The sequence below is a fragment of the Saimiri boliviensis genome, chromosome 12 (assembly GCF_048565385.1).
Source record: "Saimiri boliviensis isolate mSaiBol1 chromosome 12, mSaiBol1.pri, whole genome shotgun sequence".
NCBI classification, from domain to species: Eukaryota; Metazoa; Chordata; class Mammalia; order Primates; family Cebidae; genus Saimiri; species Saimiri boliviensis.
This window is the reverse complement of record NC_133460.1, coordinates 5160001-5175681: the sequence shown is the minus strand read 5'-3', so window position 1 is coordinate 5175681 and position 15681 is coordinate 5160001. Positions and strand designations below refer to the sequence as shown.

The 15681-nt window shown below is 41.5% G+C and overlaps 1 protein-coding gene across 1 annotated transcript in view; it reads left to right on the top strand.

Moving 5' to 3' along the window:
- Positions 1 to 15681, top strand: part of RBFOX1 (RNA binding fox-1 homolog 1) — a 2539409-nt gene that overhangs the window by 1363403 nt on the left and 1160325 nt on the right.

The window sequence follows — 15681 nt, the reverse complement described above, 5'->3', positions numbered from 1 at the left end:
GAAATGCCAAGCTTTTGAACTGTACGACTTGAGTCACCTGCCATGTTGGAAGGACATTGGAAAATCAGCCACCTTATATAGAACTTGGTCATGACTTTCAAAAGTTTTCCCTACAAATTGACACATGGGGCTTTCAGCTTATGTCCTGGGGATGTGGCAGCTGTCATGTCAATGTCTAGATAAATTGTGTCTTATAACCAAAGATGGTTAATTAAACAAAACAAAAAACACGCAAACAGGGGCCTATTCATTCCCTCAGTTGGTCGCTCTCTCACACAGGTGAAGAACATGTTTCAATTAACATGATTAATGTGACTCACCCCTGTGTCTTCAATCCTCAAGCCCACTGGCTCTTGGCCTTATAGCCATGCTGACTGTCTTTTATTTCCCCAGTCATACCCAGCACCTCGTGAGTGGGATGCTGTGAGCATTCTCCTCCCTCTGTCTGGAATGTGCCCCTCCTGCCTCACCACAGCCTTTTCAGAGTTCACTTTTACTTCTCCTTTCAATCTCAACTCAAAAATGCCACTTCTCCCAGGAAAGTCTTTGCTGGAATTCCCACTTCTAATGCAACTCTAACTCCCTAGGATAGATGAGAATATGTTTGTATTTGATCTCATAGTTCCTTGTCCTTTTCCTCCAGTTTATATATACATATATATCTGTGTGTAACTATATGTATGTTTACATATATATGTCTGTGTTTGCATACACACACTCACAGTCACATGTCATGTTAATGTGTAGATAAATTGTGCCTTATAACCAGAAGTGGCTAATGAAATAAAACACCTAAATAGGGGCTTATTCATTCTCTCAGTCTGTTGCTCTCACATGTATGAAGAACATGTATGTGTATGTGTGTATATGTAAATGTGTATATATATACACACACATGTATGCATGTATAGGTATATTCACACACAGCTGCTGGCATGTCCTGCTGAGATCGTCTCATGCCATCTTCTCCTATAGAGATAGGAGAAGAGTTTATTCTGAACTCTCTCTCTCTCTCTCTCTCTCTCTCTCTATATATATATATATATATATATATATATATATATATATAAATTTTTTTTTTGAGATGGAATCTCTGTTGCTAGGCTGCAATGCAGTGGTGCAATCCCAGCTCACTGCAAACTCTGCCTCCCAGGTTCAAGTCATTCTCCTGCCTCAGCCTCCCAAGTAGCTGGGACTGCAGGTGCGCACCACCACACCTACCTACTTTATGTATTTTTGGCAGCTATGGCACTTCACCATGTTGGCCAGGATCGTCTCAATCTCTTGATCTCGTGATCTGCCTGCCTCGGCCTCCCAAAGTGCTGGGATTACAGGCATGCCCCACTGTGCCCAGCCTGAACTATTCATGTTTTGAGAAAACATGGATTTCCTGTTCAGGAAATGGGAAGTTTTTTGAACTGTATGACTTGAGTCAACTGTCATATTGGAAGGACATTGGAAAATAGGACATACATCTATACAGATACATACACACATGTATACACGCATATATGTATATATATACCCACATACACAAATATGCACATATGCATATATCTGTGTGTGTATATATATTCCTTTGTTAATCTCTGTGTGTCTACATATCTTTCTGTATCCATATATTGAACACCTACTATGTGCCAGGTGCTCTTCCTGCATTTGGGATTTGTTGGTGTAAAGAAGACAAGCTGAAGTTGTTGTCTGAAGCTCCCTTACCTGCCTCAAGTCTGGACACACCAAAGAAGAAGACAGAAACCTCTGGTTCCTTTCCTGAATTCTCATTTATTGAATTCATATTGCAGGAAGGAAGACTGATATCTCCCAACACACCTGAACAGACATTTGTCACAGGTCACTGTATGTTCTTCGAGCCCACTGAGTTCCCATAAAAATAACTTAGTACACATGCAGAAGTCATCCAGACTTTCCCATCTCCTTTTCCCCTAAGAAGAAGGATACAGAATCATCTGTATCACATTGTGTGGTGGGGTAGTCACTCTGCTATTCTCCCTCCTGCCTGGTGATAAATTTGTTTATCATTTATCCAAAAAATAAAAATAAAAATAAAGAGAAGCCCTCATGAAGTCTTATATTCTAGCTGGGGAGAAAAACAGTGAACAGTGTACGTGATACTTGAGCACACTGTATTCGAATGTAAGCAGTGCTATGGAAAAAAGAAAACCAAAAAAAAAAAAAAAAAGAGGCATGAGGAGGGCAGGGGAGCAGGGGTGGAAGAATCGGTTGCAATTTTAAATGAGGAGGAGGGGGCCGGGGTCGGCCTCACTATGAAGGCAACATTTCAGCACAGAACCAGCTGCATGGACTTTGGAAGAAGAACATTCCAGATAGTGAAAGCAGTCAAAGAAAAAGATGTAAGACTTGAGAGTAGCCCTTTGTTCAAGGAAGAACAGAAGAGCTGGAGGGAGTGGAGTGGAAAATAGCAAAGAATGAGTGGAGGGAGCAAGCAAGGTGAGAAGGAGGTGCAAGTCACATAGGGCTTGTAGACATTCAGGGCCTTTGGCTTTTACTTGAGCAAAATAGGGTCTTGACTTATATTTCAAATGGATAATTTGAACTTCTGCATTGAAAATTGATTTTTAAGGGTACTTAATGCAGTTTATAGCCATGTACTTACTTGTGTGATTATATGGTTGATGACTGTCTCTCCTGTATACTGTAGTCTCTAAGAGGGCTGGGGTCCTGTCTGTCTTGCTCTTCATTGAATCTACAGGATCAAGCCCAGTGCCTGGCATGTCACTGTCCAATAAATATTTAATGTGAAGGGATAAAATGAATGCAGCCCACATCAAGATGATGCTAGTTGGCGTTCATCCCTCAGAGGCATGTGCTGTAGATAGTCAGTGTGCAAATTTCAACTTGTATCCATCCATTTAAAGATGACTTCAAACGCAGCCTCGAACCAGAGCCTTTAGTGAATTATCTACCTAATTGTTGCTATATGCAGCTGTTTTTGATTAGTGCTGTTTTAATTTACAGTCTGTGAACTTTGATATTTCTAACAAAAAGAAATTGGATACTAGTCTGGAAGGCTTCCCTCCTTAAAATGAATATGCTTCACGCCGAAGCAAGTGACTGGAAAGGTTTCCTGTTGATTCATGGGGGCAGGGGCTGTCCAGAACAGACCAGAATGTTACAGTCTGCTGGGGAAATGATCCATGGTTTCAGTATTAGTATGCATGCATTCCATAATACATATTTACCTGGTAGTCTGTAACCATTCAGTAGAACTGTTACAGTCTAGTAAGTAAATAACGTGCTTCTCCAAATTAGAATGTGTACCAAATATGTGTTTACCCAATAGGCTGTAACAGTTCCGAAGAAACCTTCCCTGTTGTTAGTCTATCAAACTGACTTATGGATGTGGGTTTAATGTTGTTTTGAATATGAATACAGCATCAAGGAAGATGTGCAGTTTTTAGAAGGGCGAGGGGTTGTCATGTAGAACAAACCAATTTTAGGAGGAAAATTCAATTCAGTTGCAGAATCTGTTCCTGCTATTCTTTTCTTTTTTTAAAAAAGTATTATTTTCTTTCTTTTTTCTTTTTTTGTGAGTTTCTGGAAGATTGCTAATGACACCAGGGTGAATTTTTAAAGACTGTAATAAGTGACATTAATAGACATATTGCCAGACATGTGTAGGGTTTAGTTTTTTAGTGGCTTATCTCATGGCCTTGGAGGAATCCACAAGTTGGATTTTGGTGAATGATTTTGTGACGGTATTGGCAGCACTTTGGCTCTTGAGTACCTATCACTCTGGCCTAGGTAAGTCAATCAGAAGCTAACCATAGTCACATCAGCCATCTAGATACCTTACACAGAAACCAATTTGCTTTCAGGCATCAAGTTTTCAGTGGGATATTACCAATTTCCATCATAACTGATGTTCAGCTGCGTTTCTACTGATGATGGCTGTATTGGTAGAGAATCAGACTCCATAGTTCAAGAATAGCTCATGGTTAAGTAACATCATAGTCAAGAGTTCGTGGCTCTGGAATCAGATGACTTGGAAGCCAGCTCTCTGAACTTCTATCAATGATTAAACTACTTTAAGACCTCATTACCTTATCTGTACCATTCGAGATTGCCTTATCTATGCAATTAGTATACACTAATTGTACAGACAAGGCAAAAGTAGTATTCACTTTATAACATTCTTGTGAGTGAACTAGTACCCATTAACTATGTATCACCCTTCAGAGCACATATTGAATATTTAATGGGTGTCACCAGCTGTTGTCTATAATCACTGAAGAAATTCAGCTATGCTGGGGTACAGGAGGTATCTGTGCTAGGATTACCAAGGGTGATGCAGTCCAGGTCTCCAAGAACTATTTGGTTTGGAAGTAAATGAAGAGACCAGCCGTGTGATCGTATCTTTCACTAATAGGTTATAAGTGGTCGTGCAAGTTTCTAAACATCTTGCATGTTCTAATAAATACTTTCAGTTGACAAATGAGAAAGCAGCCATGAATCTGAGTCTCTTACTTGGAACCATGTGAAGCAGTGATTTATGAAATGCCCTTTAAAACTCCTTGGAGGTTCATATTCTGCACAAGTTGCTTTTTTTTCTTTCTAATTGAGAAAGCTGCTATATTTTGAGTCTGCATAAATGACTGCAGGCCTTTTTTTTTTTTTGCACAGTTGTTACTGTTTCCTTGAGCAGAGAGCCATAGAGTGAGTCCCATGACCCTTGCCTGGGTATATCCTTCTGTGTGAGGTACCTTCCATGAAGCTTACCAGTATGTTTTATAATGTGTTCAATGTCATTTGCAGAATTAGACTCAGATGCGCCAGAGGCAGAGAGCTATGGAGTGTACCTATTGCTTCCAAGTGCTATTTCCCCAGACCCAAGTGCGACACTTGGTGCAAAATCAATACTCTGAGTGGTGGTTGTGTTGTCTTCCTTTGTGACTCTGTCCCTCTGAATTAATTCTAGTCCCTGGCACTACGTGACTTCCAAGAGAATTTTAGTATCCTGTGCAACACGCATGACATTTAGAAGCACTGTCTGTTGACTTTCTTTATGAACATTTACTGAGAGCTTACAATGGGCCAGGCACTATTCTAAGCATTTCACATCATTATTTCATAGCAATCCATTTAAGTCAATCTTAATAATACCCTTATTTATCAGATGACAAACTAGAGTCCCTCGTAGATGAGACATATATAAGTGATGGAGCTGTGAGTCAAAAAATGCACAGCAACCCTAGAGCTCAGAGTTCCTAACATCTGTTCTACCTTGTCTCCCAAGGCAAATACTATGGCCAGGAGTTGGGTAAACAGATAAAAAGATGGCTGAGTATGGTGGCTCACGCCTGTAATTTTAGCACTTTGCGAGGCCAAGGTGGGCAAATCCGTTGAGCTCAGGAGTTCACAACCATTATGGGCAACTTGGCAAAACCCCATCTCTACAAAAATACAAAAAATTAGTTAAGCATGGTGGCACACCCTTGTCCTCCCAACTACTCAGGAGGCTGAGGTGGGAGGATCAGTAGGGCCTGGGAGGTGGAGGTTGCAGTAGGCTGAGACTGAGCCACTGTAGTCCAGCCTGGGTGATAGAGTAAGATCCTTTCTCAAAAAAAAAAAAAAAAATCGTGTGTGTGTGTACACATATATTATCAAAAAGCAAATGGTAGGTAGGGCTTAGATTCTTTTAAGTGTTGATATGGTTTTCTGTGTCCCCACACAAATCTCATCTCAAATTGTAATCCCCATAATCCCCACATGTTGAGGTAGGGAACTGGTGGGTGGTGATTGGATCACGGGGGTTGTTTCCCCCATGCTGTTCTTGTGATAGTGAGTTCTCACAACAGTTGATGGTTTGATAAGTGTTTTGACAGTCACTCCTACACATGCTCGCTTCTCTCCTGCTGCCTTGTGAAGATAGTGCCTGCTGTCCATTCCACCATGATTGTAAGTTCCCCGAGGCCTCCGTAGCCATGTGAACTGTGAGTTAATTAAATCTCTTTTCTTTATAAATTACCCAGGCTCAGGGAAGTTCTTTATAGCAGTGTAAAAACGGACTAATAAAAGTGTCATGTACATTTCTGTGAACCAGTCTAAAAACTCTGTATACTATACAGAAGTCACATGACATTGGTTTCCATAGATTATGCTCTTCTGTACCGAGGGAGTTTAGATCAGATGCACTATGCAAGTAAGTCAGTCTTCCTGGAATAAACACAGCCCTAAATGGAATCATGGCTCTAATACAGAACCTACCCCTGTGTTTCAGCATGGCTGGAATCCTACGTTTATATAAAAGAACTCTCGTGAAATGATGACCTGGATTTTAACACAGAGTGGAGAATCTACAATTATTATCACCAAAAAGGCAAGCCCACTGCAGGCAGGAGCAGTTTAAATAGCACTTCTCCAAAACGGTCTTTGGAATACATATTCCAATCCTTCAGTCTTCTTCTATGATCTTCTTTCTGTCTGTACGTCCAGCATCTTACATAGGCCACCACCATCTTTTGCTGCAATATCTTGGTAACTGGCTTCTCTGTCTCCTTTGTTTAAAATTCCCTCCAAGACACTCCTTTAGTGCACATAAAATGCTCTTTAAGAAAGGATCCTAACCAGCCAAGCGTGGTGGCTCAAGCCTGTAATCCCAGCACTTTGGGAGGCCGAGGTGGGTGGATCATGAGGTCAAGAGATCGAGACCATCCTGGTCAACATGGTGAAACCCCGTCTCTACTAAAAATACAAAAAATTAGCTGGGCATGGTGGCGCGTGCCTGTAATCCCAGCTACTCAGGAGGCTGAGGCAGGAGAATTGCCTGAACCCAGGAGGCGGAGGTTGTGGTGAGCCGAGATCGCGCCATTGCACTCCAGCCTGGGTAACAAGAGCAAAACTCCGTCTCAAAAAAAAAAAGAAAGAAAGAAAAGATCCTAACCATGTTACCCCACCTACAAAAGCTCTGTGTAGCCTTTGGATACAATCCCACATGCATAACATGATTTCAAAGCCTTTCACGAGGCTGCCCCTGCCTTCTTTACAGGCTCTTTGTTCTCCAGTCCACCCACAACACAGCCACACATGGTTACATTCAGCGACCCCGAGGACCTTGCGCTGTCTCACCTCCGGGTCATTGAAACCTCTGCCTGGAACACTCTTTCTCCTCGTCTTTGCTTTGCCTGTTCACTTCATCTATTTGGTGTTCCCTAAAGGAATATCTAAGGTTGGGTACATTATAAAGAAAAAAGGTTTATTTAGCTCACAGTTCTGCAGACTATACAAGAAGCATGGTGCCAGCATCTGCTCCTGGTGAGGGCTTTAGGCTGCTTCCACTCAAGGTAGAAGGTGAAGGGGAGCTGGTGTGTGCAGAGATCACATGGCAAGAGAATTAGAAATAGAGAGAAGAGAGGCACCAGGCTGTTATTAACAACCAGCTCTCTTGGGAACTAATAGAGTGAGAGTACTTACCCCACTTGCATGGAAAGCATGAATCTATTCATGAGAGAGGCAGCCCCATGACCCAAAGACCTCGCATTAGGTCTGCCTCTCACAATGGGGATCAGTCTTCAACATGAGATTTGGAGGTGACAAATATCTGGACTGCAGCCTTTGTGTTGTTTCTGCTTCTGCCCAGCAGTCCATTTTTAGCCACCCTTCACCTCCACCAACCTTAACCTCAGAATCACTTCTGGATGTTCTTGTATCATCCATGGTGGATTGTTCTAGCCTCCCTAATTTTCTGTTACCACAGAATTCTGTAAGCTTGATGAGGATAAAAACCATGATTGCCTTGCTTACCCTTATTGTGAATGAATGAATGGAAGATGCAGAAATTCCAGAGCATCATGTACAGATGGAAAATGCTCTGTGGTTTTTAAGGAAAATATGTGGCAGTATTGGCTGGGCTACAGTGCATACAATGGAATAGTGTTCAGCTATGAAAAGAAAGAAATACTGTGTTTATAAAAATGTCGATAAACCTGGAGGACATTGTGCTAAGTGAAATAAGGCAGGCATGGAAAGACAAATATTGCATGATCTCACTTTTATATGGAATCTAAAAAGCTGAACTCCTGGAAGCAGAGAGTAGAAAGGTGGTTGGCAGGGGTTAGGAGTGGGAGAATTAGAGAGATGCTGCTCAAAAGATAGAAAATTTCAGTAAAAAGATGAATAGGTTCTCAGGATCTTCTTCCCCAGCGTGCCTGGTGATGGATGTGTTAATTAATTTGATTGTGATAATCATTACACTATGCATACATAAATCATCATATTGTACACCTTGAATCTCTTCAATCTTTATTTAATTTTTTTTTTATTAAAGCATTTGCAGCTGGGTGCGGTGCCTCACGTCTGTAATCCCAGCACTTTGAGAGGCTGAAGTGGGAGGATCACTTGAGGTCGAGTTTGAGATGAGCTTGGCCAAGCTGGTGAAACCCCGTCTGTACTAAAAGTACAAAAATTAGTTGGGTGTGCTGGTATGCTTGTGTAATCATAGCTACTTGGGGGGTTGAAGGAGGAGAATCTCTTGGACCTGGGAGGCAGAGATTGCACTGAGCAGAAATTGTGCCAGTGCACTCCAGCCTGGGTGCAGACTCTGTCTCAAAAAAAAAAAAAATGTTAAGGCATGTGCAACAGAGAAGGTAAAACCACACTGATAACAAAACTCTACTCATTATAGAAAAGACATAGTACAGATAGTCAGAGGCCCCCAAATGTCAAATGACTTTCTTCTTTAATTTTTGCTATAAGCTCACCTGATGAAAAAGAGGGCTGGAAGCATTAGCCCCTTGTGAGGATATCAGTCAGGTTAAGACTGTCTATGCTGTAATAACACGTAACTCCTAGTGTCCATGGCTGAACGGAAACATGGTGCTTTGTTTTTGTTTTCTTGCATATTTCTTTCTGTCCGTCCTGAGCTGGCTGGGAGTGACATTCTTATTTCTTCTACACACAGAGTCACAGGTTACACCTTTCCTGCAATTACCAGGACAGAGAACAAACAAAGTTAATTGCACACTGGTCCTTCAAGCTGTTATCCCAAAGTGACGTGTGCCACTGTTGTTCACATTTCATTAGCTAAGAAAAGACATTCTGCTCTCCCTAAGTCCAAACAGGCAAGGAAACACAATCACCTCCTTTGCTCTGAAGGAGAAACATAATTTTTTGGAGAGAAGCAACTAAGAACCACCACCATGAGAAAAAGAGCCACAGGCCAGTCTCAACAACATCGTGAGGAACAGATATGCTTAACCACACCTCGATTCCAAGTGTGATCCTTTCAGAAGCAATACGTTTAAGATGTGTGGTCATAGTATCTTCATTCTCCTCTATGTCGCTTTTAGGACTTTTGTGGCTAAACACAGGGACCTCCGTTTGAAATGCTGGATCTCTTAACAGAGACTTTTTCATGAATGCACAGTGAATATCCAGTTTCAAACCATGGGCTACTTACTGATTCCTTGAGTATTTGTTGAGACTTTTGTTCGCCAAAATACTTTTTTATTTCATTTCTTGTTATCTTTAGAAGGTATGACTGATAGGTATTCATTTTGACCCGTTTACACACGCTGCTCAACTCTGTCTCCTCTGCAGGCTGAATCAGTATTCCATCCCGCTCCTCATCCTTACTGTTCCTGGCACTCTCATCTATATGAGAAAGAGGGTCTGTGTTTGACAAGCATGCTTACCCTTTGCTTACTGTTTTAATAAAAATTTCTATCAGCATTTTTATCTACAGTCGCAGTCGAGGCACTGTTTGATATTGAGATGCTAGATTTCATGGACTTTGAAATATTTTCCCCGTATCTTTTTTTTTGTCAAGTCTTTGAACACAGACCACAAAAAATTGACATGTTGGAGATGAATTTGCAGACTCTGAGTTAACTAATGACTACCTGTCCCAGTTTAAATTGTGTTCTAGGATTGAAACATTATATTACACAGTCAAATCATTGAAATTAATGGTCAGACTGTTCCACAACTGAGTTAGCTTCCCGTGAGACGGATGCTCTGTTAAATCAGCAGGCCGTCCAGATTTCCCTGCATCACCTTTGCTTTCGGCATCATGTTGACCCAGTCTCGGCAATTTCGAAGTGGTACCAAGTAGTCACACTGTTTTAAATGGGGAATGGTGAGCAGCGGTTTCCTCATCTCCAGCTTTCATTCAGATATGGTATCTTGTTTCATCCCCTTAATCCTCTGAGGCAAATTATCGTTGCCCTGAATGCAGAGATGGGGAAACTGAGGCACGAATGTTACTCTGTGTGCTAAAGATTATGCTTTAAGGCTAAGTAGCCTGGATTTGTTTGGCCTTTCTATCCCTAGATCTCTTCTTGGCTTGCAGTTCTCATGAGTCAGGGCTCTTCTGAAACATCTCTCATGAGAGAGGCCTTTCTTGACTGTTCCAGCCGCGGGGGCAGTCACCCTGGTTCTCTGCTCTGTCACGTTCATAGCACTTATTATTATTTCATCGTGTTTCTTATGTGTCCACCTGTTTTCACTCCCTGTCCACTCGAGTACAAAGGAAAGGACCTTGTCTCTTTAGTTTCAGTGGCACATCCCAGCACTACAGCAGTGCCTGGCACCCAGTAGATGTTCTGAGATTTCAGTGGATGGACGCCTGTTTACGTACTGCGCTTTTTTTCTCTGTCGGGGCCACGTAATTGAGTTGCTTCATGCAAAGCAACAAATGAAACATTTAGGGCTTCATGGACAAATCCCACTAATTTTTTTTTTTTTAATTTTTAAAAGAAACTTATTTTAGAAACAGGGTCTCGCTCTGTCACCCAGGCTGGAATGAGTGGTGAGGGCACAGTTTGCTGCAGCCTTGAATTCCCGGGATCAAGCAATCCTCCCCACTCAGTCTCCTGAAAAGGTGGGACTACAGGCACATGCCACCACACTAGGCTAAGTGTGGCATGTGCCTGTAGTCCCACACTTAATTTTTTGTAGAGATGGAGTCTCACTCTGTTGGCCAGGCTGGTCTCAGACTTCGAGTCTGAAGTGATCCAGTCTTTAAGGTCTTCAGTAATGCAGCTTTACAGGTAACAGCATGCATTCTTTAATACTGTGCAAGAAATTACTCCCAACGTTTGCATCTCAAAACAACAAACTTTTTTTTTTTCTTCATCTGAGAGTTTCTGAGGTCCAGGAATTTGGGAGTGGCTTGGCTGGGTGGCTTTAGCTCTGGTTTACTTATGAGGTGGTGGCTCAGCCCATCAGATGGGGCAGCAGACAGTGAAGCTTGGAAGTAATGCTTGTAGACTCACTCATATGGATGTTGGCAGGCCTCATTCCTTCCCACATGGGCCCCATAAGTGGCTGCTGGAGTGTCCTGGAGACATGACGGGTGGCTCTCCACCAAAGTGAAGTATGAGACAGAGAGAGAGAGAGAAAGCAAAGGGAGAAAGAGGAGATAGATGGGAACACGGAAGCCACAGTTCTTTATGACCTAACCTCAGTTTGACATACCACCACTTCTGCCGTGTTCCATTGGAACTCTGCTACAGTGTGGGAGGAGATGGCACAAAGGCACAGATACGAGAAGATGGGGATTACCTCAGGGCCATCTTGGGGGCTGATTCTCAGAGCCATGGATGGAACATGAAGCTCTGTATGCCAGTAATTATTTCCTGATGTATTCTTCCATTTCAGGGGCCCACTGGGTGGAAAGTGTGATTACCAGTGTGCTTATGACTCTTTTTATGTATTTTTGGAGATGGATTCTCACTCTGTCGCCCAGGCTGGAGTACAGTGGTGCAGTCTCGGCTCACTGCAACCTCCACTTCCAGGTTCAAGCAATTCTCCAGCCTCAGCCTCCAAAGTAGCTGGGATTGCAGGTGCTTGCCATTATGCCCAGCTAATTTTTGTATTTTTAGTAGAGACGGGGTTTCACCATGTTAGTCAGGCTGGTCTCAAACTCCCAACCTTAAATGAGCTGCCTGCCTCAGCCTCCCACAGTACTGGGATTACAGATAACTCTTAGATAATCTAATAATTAAGAATGCAGATTCTGGTGCCAGCAGCCTAACTTTGAATTCTGTCTCTTGATATCCATGTAAAGTGAGGATGTTTTGAAGCTTTCCTCCTTCCAGTGCCCTCGTCTGTAGAATGGGATCCTAATAGTACCTACCTTATGGAGTCGTGAGGATTCAGTAAGTTACTTCGTGTTGATCCTCATAGAATAATGTTTCCTGGACACAGAGCTCTCAGGAAGTGTTGACTTTCATTGTTTGGATTATCCCATAGCTAATCAGTGCCAAAGTCATTGGTGCTTTTCATAGCTTATCCTTGAAGAGATGGAAGTGTCCTGGACAGACCTCTGAGGTGAAGTCAGTCTAAACTTCTCCTGGCCAGCTACAAGCTGCAATTGGGTCAACGACTTGCCGCATGGAGAAACCTGTTTTCTTGCTGTCGTTGTAGAAGTTTTGTGGGCTCTGTCATCCTTTCTGTTCATGGTTGGTTTTCTGTGGGAACCCATCCTGTGAGTACCTTCACAATAACAGCTTACCCGCCATCCAGAATTTAGTAGTCTCCCTTTGTTTTCCGGAGAAAATACCAGCAAACCTCACCCGAGCGGTTGGCCAGTGGCTGAATTCCACGGCTGTTTCGATACGTTCTCTTTAAGCAGATTTTTCATGTCTTCCCTATTTATATCTTTTCAAATCCAATCTCCTTCAATCAATTTAAATCCCCTAATGTGTTTGCTATAAGTACTGTACAATTCACTTGTCCTCAATAATAAAATTCATTTTGGTGCAGCCTGCCGGTAATTTGTTTGAGAAGTCGTTAGGAAACCCTTGGATTCTCTTCTGATTTAGAGGACAAACTTCAGTATTGATAGCATTTTGTTGTCATGCAGTCGAAGTATTCTTACATGACTGATGATGCTGTTTAAATAACGGACTGCAGAACCATGTGCTTAAATGAAATCTGACTACACTAACTTCGCTACATATTAGGACACTTCAAGTGTTCCGCAAGGACACGATTTCATTGACCATGGATTTATATTTTCAGTTTGTACAAATCATATCCACTGTGGACGGCTCCCCCTTCACTGTAAAATATTCTTGCTTTTTGAAAATCAGTATTTTCATTGTTTTATCTCTCAGTGTACCCTGTGTAAGCTAAGGACTGTGCTCCAGGCCCCTCCTGGAACAGGTCAAAGTAAGTAAAATCGAGTATTTTTTTTTTTTATGTGAAAGATAGAAAAGTATAGTATTACTGACTCAGCTTTATACTAAGTGAATATACACTAATAAGACTCAGAAGATATAAAAGATCCACTTCGTCTATATATATATATATATACATGCATACATACACATATAAAATGTGATTTATATATGTATGCTTAATTGGAAAAATAAACATCAAGAGCGTGTTTTATTGTTTATCTGTATCTTTCGCTTTTTTAAACAGCACATGAAGACAAAGCACCTTTTTATTTAGACTTGGCTAAAAATTATCAGTCATATGTAGATGATTATGCAATATCTGCCAACTTCCTACTCAGGAAAAGTTATAGCAGATGGTGGAATTTATGCGCCATGTGGCATTTGTTTAAGTGTGGAAATAGCTAATATTTTTTCCTCGATTATTATAACTATTTTTCTTTTTAAGAGTCAATTAACTTTGAAATACCATTTTTGATGGGTGCCTCAGTGAAGGGTGGGATGGGGAGAAGGAAGAGAAATCTGAAATCTTGCAGGCCCTGGATCGAGTAACTGTTATGTAGCTCATTAATCAGGGGCTCTGAGAATCCTGTTTTCAAAATAGCATTATTGTGTCCTAAATATACACTCCTCTGGAATTGTTAAGGAGAAGGTCCTATTGAGATCAGCAGGCACTATAGATTGGTCTTTCTGCTACAAAGGACTGGGATTCACATTTGCAAGTTTACGGGTCCCCAGGGAGAACATCTTGGAGTCAGCATCATTTCAGGCCTGTAGCGCATAATTTGTTTTGATAACTACAAACAAAAGAGGTCTGTTCCTGAAAGGCTTCTTCAAAAATTGGCAGGGGCTCTTCTCCTTGATAATGGGAGCTGCTGCTCCCAGGGCTGAGGACCTCAGCACCACAGCAGCCCTGGAATCTAGTGAGAAGAGCGAGGAAGCTGCAGGAGATGATGGAAGGCAGACATCTTTCCAGAGAGAGGGGCACATGCTAACCTTGGGAGCCCCTTCCCATCAGGAATCAATATCACGCGAGCATGATCTATTGCAGAGACCCAGTGCTTGGAGTAATTTTTATGTCGTGCATGCTTTGAATGCATCTTATTTCTTGACTTGAGATGTCATACGTAGATGAAATAAGAGGCAAGGGGTATGTGTGCTGAGGTGGTGTGGGAGGGAGAGACGATTTGATGGAGAACATCAAGGACCTATTGTTTGCCTGTTTTCGAGGAATCCTTACCCATAACCAGCTCATTACAGAGACTCTTGGGGTTCTCTTGAGCCTCCTGAGATTGTGTAGAGCGAAGGGAGCGCGGTCAGGAAATATTTATTACACAGAAGAAAGAGGAATGCACCGGCAGAGTTCTGGGCCCGCTGCACCCATTCAACAAATAGTATTTGAATGAATTTATTTATAAAAACGGATATGTAAAAGCAGGAGTCCTTATCTTGAGTGGTCTGATTGAGGATGATTTTTCTTTTCTTAGTTTTTATAACTGTTGGTAATAGTTGATTAATTACTTTTATTACAATTAGAATTATTATCATTTTATATACATTTCTCCTTGCCTCTTTTAACAATTTGGTGATAGCCTTTCCCATTTTTATACCTTTACATTGCCTATTAAGTATACAGTTTCATTCTGCTACACATGAAATAATAAAAAGTGCATTTTTTCTGCAAATGCACACTTAGCAAGCATTCTGGGGCTCTTTATTTAGTAGAACCTAATCTTATTCTTTCTAAAACGTTACTTGATATCCCATAGTGGGGGTATAATATCATTTATTTAAATATTTTTGGCCTATATTTGATTTCATAATGTATGTTTTTAAGTGATTAATCTGTATCAAATTATATAAGGCATAAAGAATAAATCCATGGCACTCCCAAGTTGTCTGAGAGCTAGTTATGATTTTTCCACATTTTCTTTAGTGAGTATGTGTTGCTTTTAAAACAGAAAAGGTTGAAGAAAGTTTTAAATCTACTTGTAGGATCAAAACTATGCACGTGAAAAGAAGAATGCCTATCCTTTATTGGGTTCTTGTCTAAGAGACACTATAATAAATGTGTCTGTATATACAAATATAGATAAACTCATTAACACCCTTTCCATTATTAAGCGTGAACCATAGCATAGCCAGGCAAGATTGCTGACTCTTCCCTAGTTGGACAGCTGTGTTTTCACATCTTCCTGCCTTTCCTTCCACGGATGTTTATTGAATATTTACCTATTTATTTATTTTGAGACAGAGTCTTATTCTCTCACCCCGGCTGGAGCGTAGTGGCATTATCTTGGCTCACTGTAACCTTTGCCTGCTGGGATCAAGGAATTCCTGTACCTCAGCTTCTCCAGTAGCTAGAATTACAGGTGTGCGCCACCACACCTGGCTAATTTTTGTATTTCTTCTTTAGTAGAGTCGGGGTTTCACCATGTTGGCCAGGCTGGCCTCGAAGACCTGACCTTAAGTGATCCACCCAGCTCAGTCTCCCAGAGTGTTGAGATGACAGGTGTGAGCC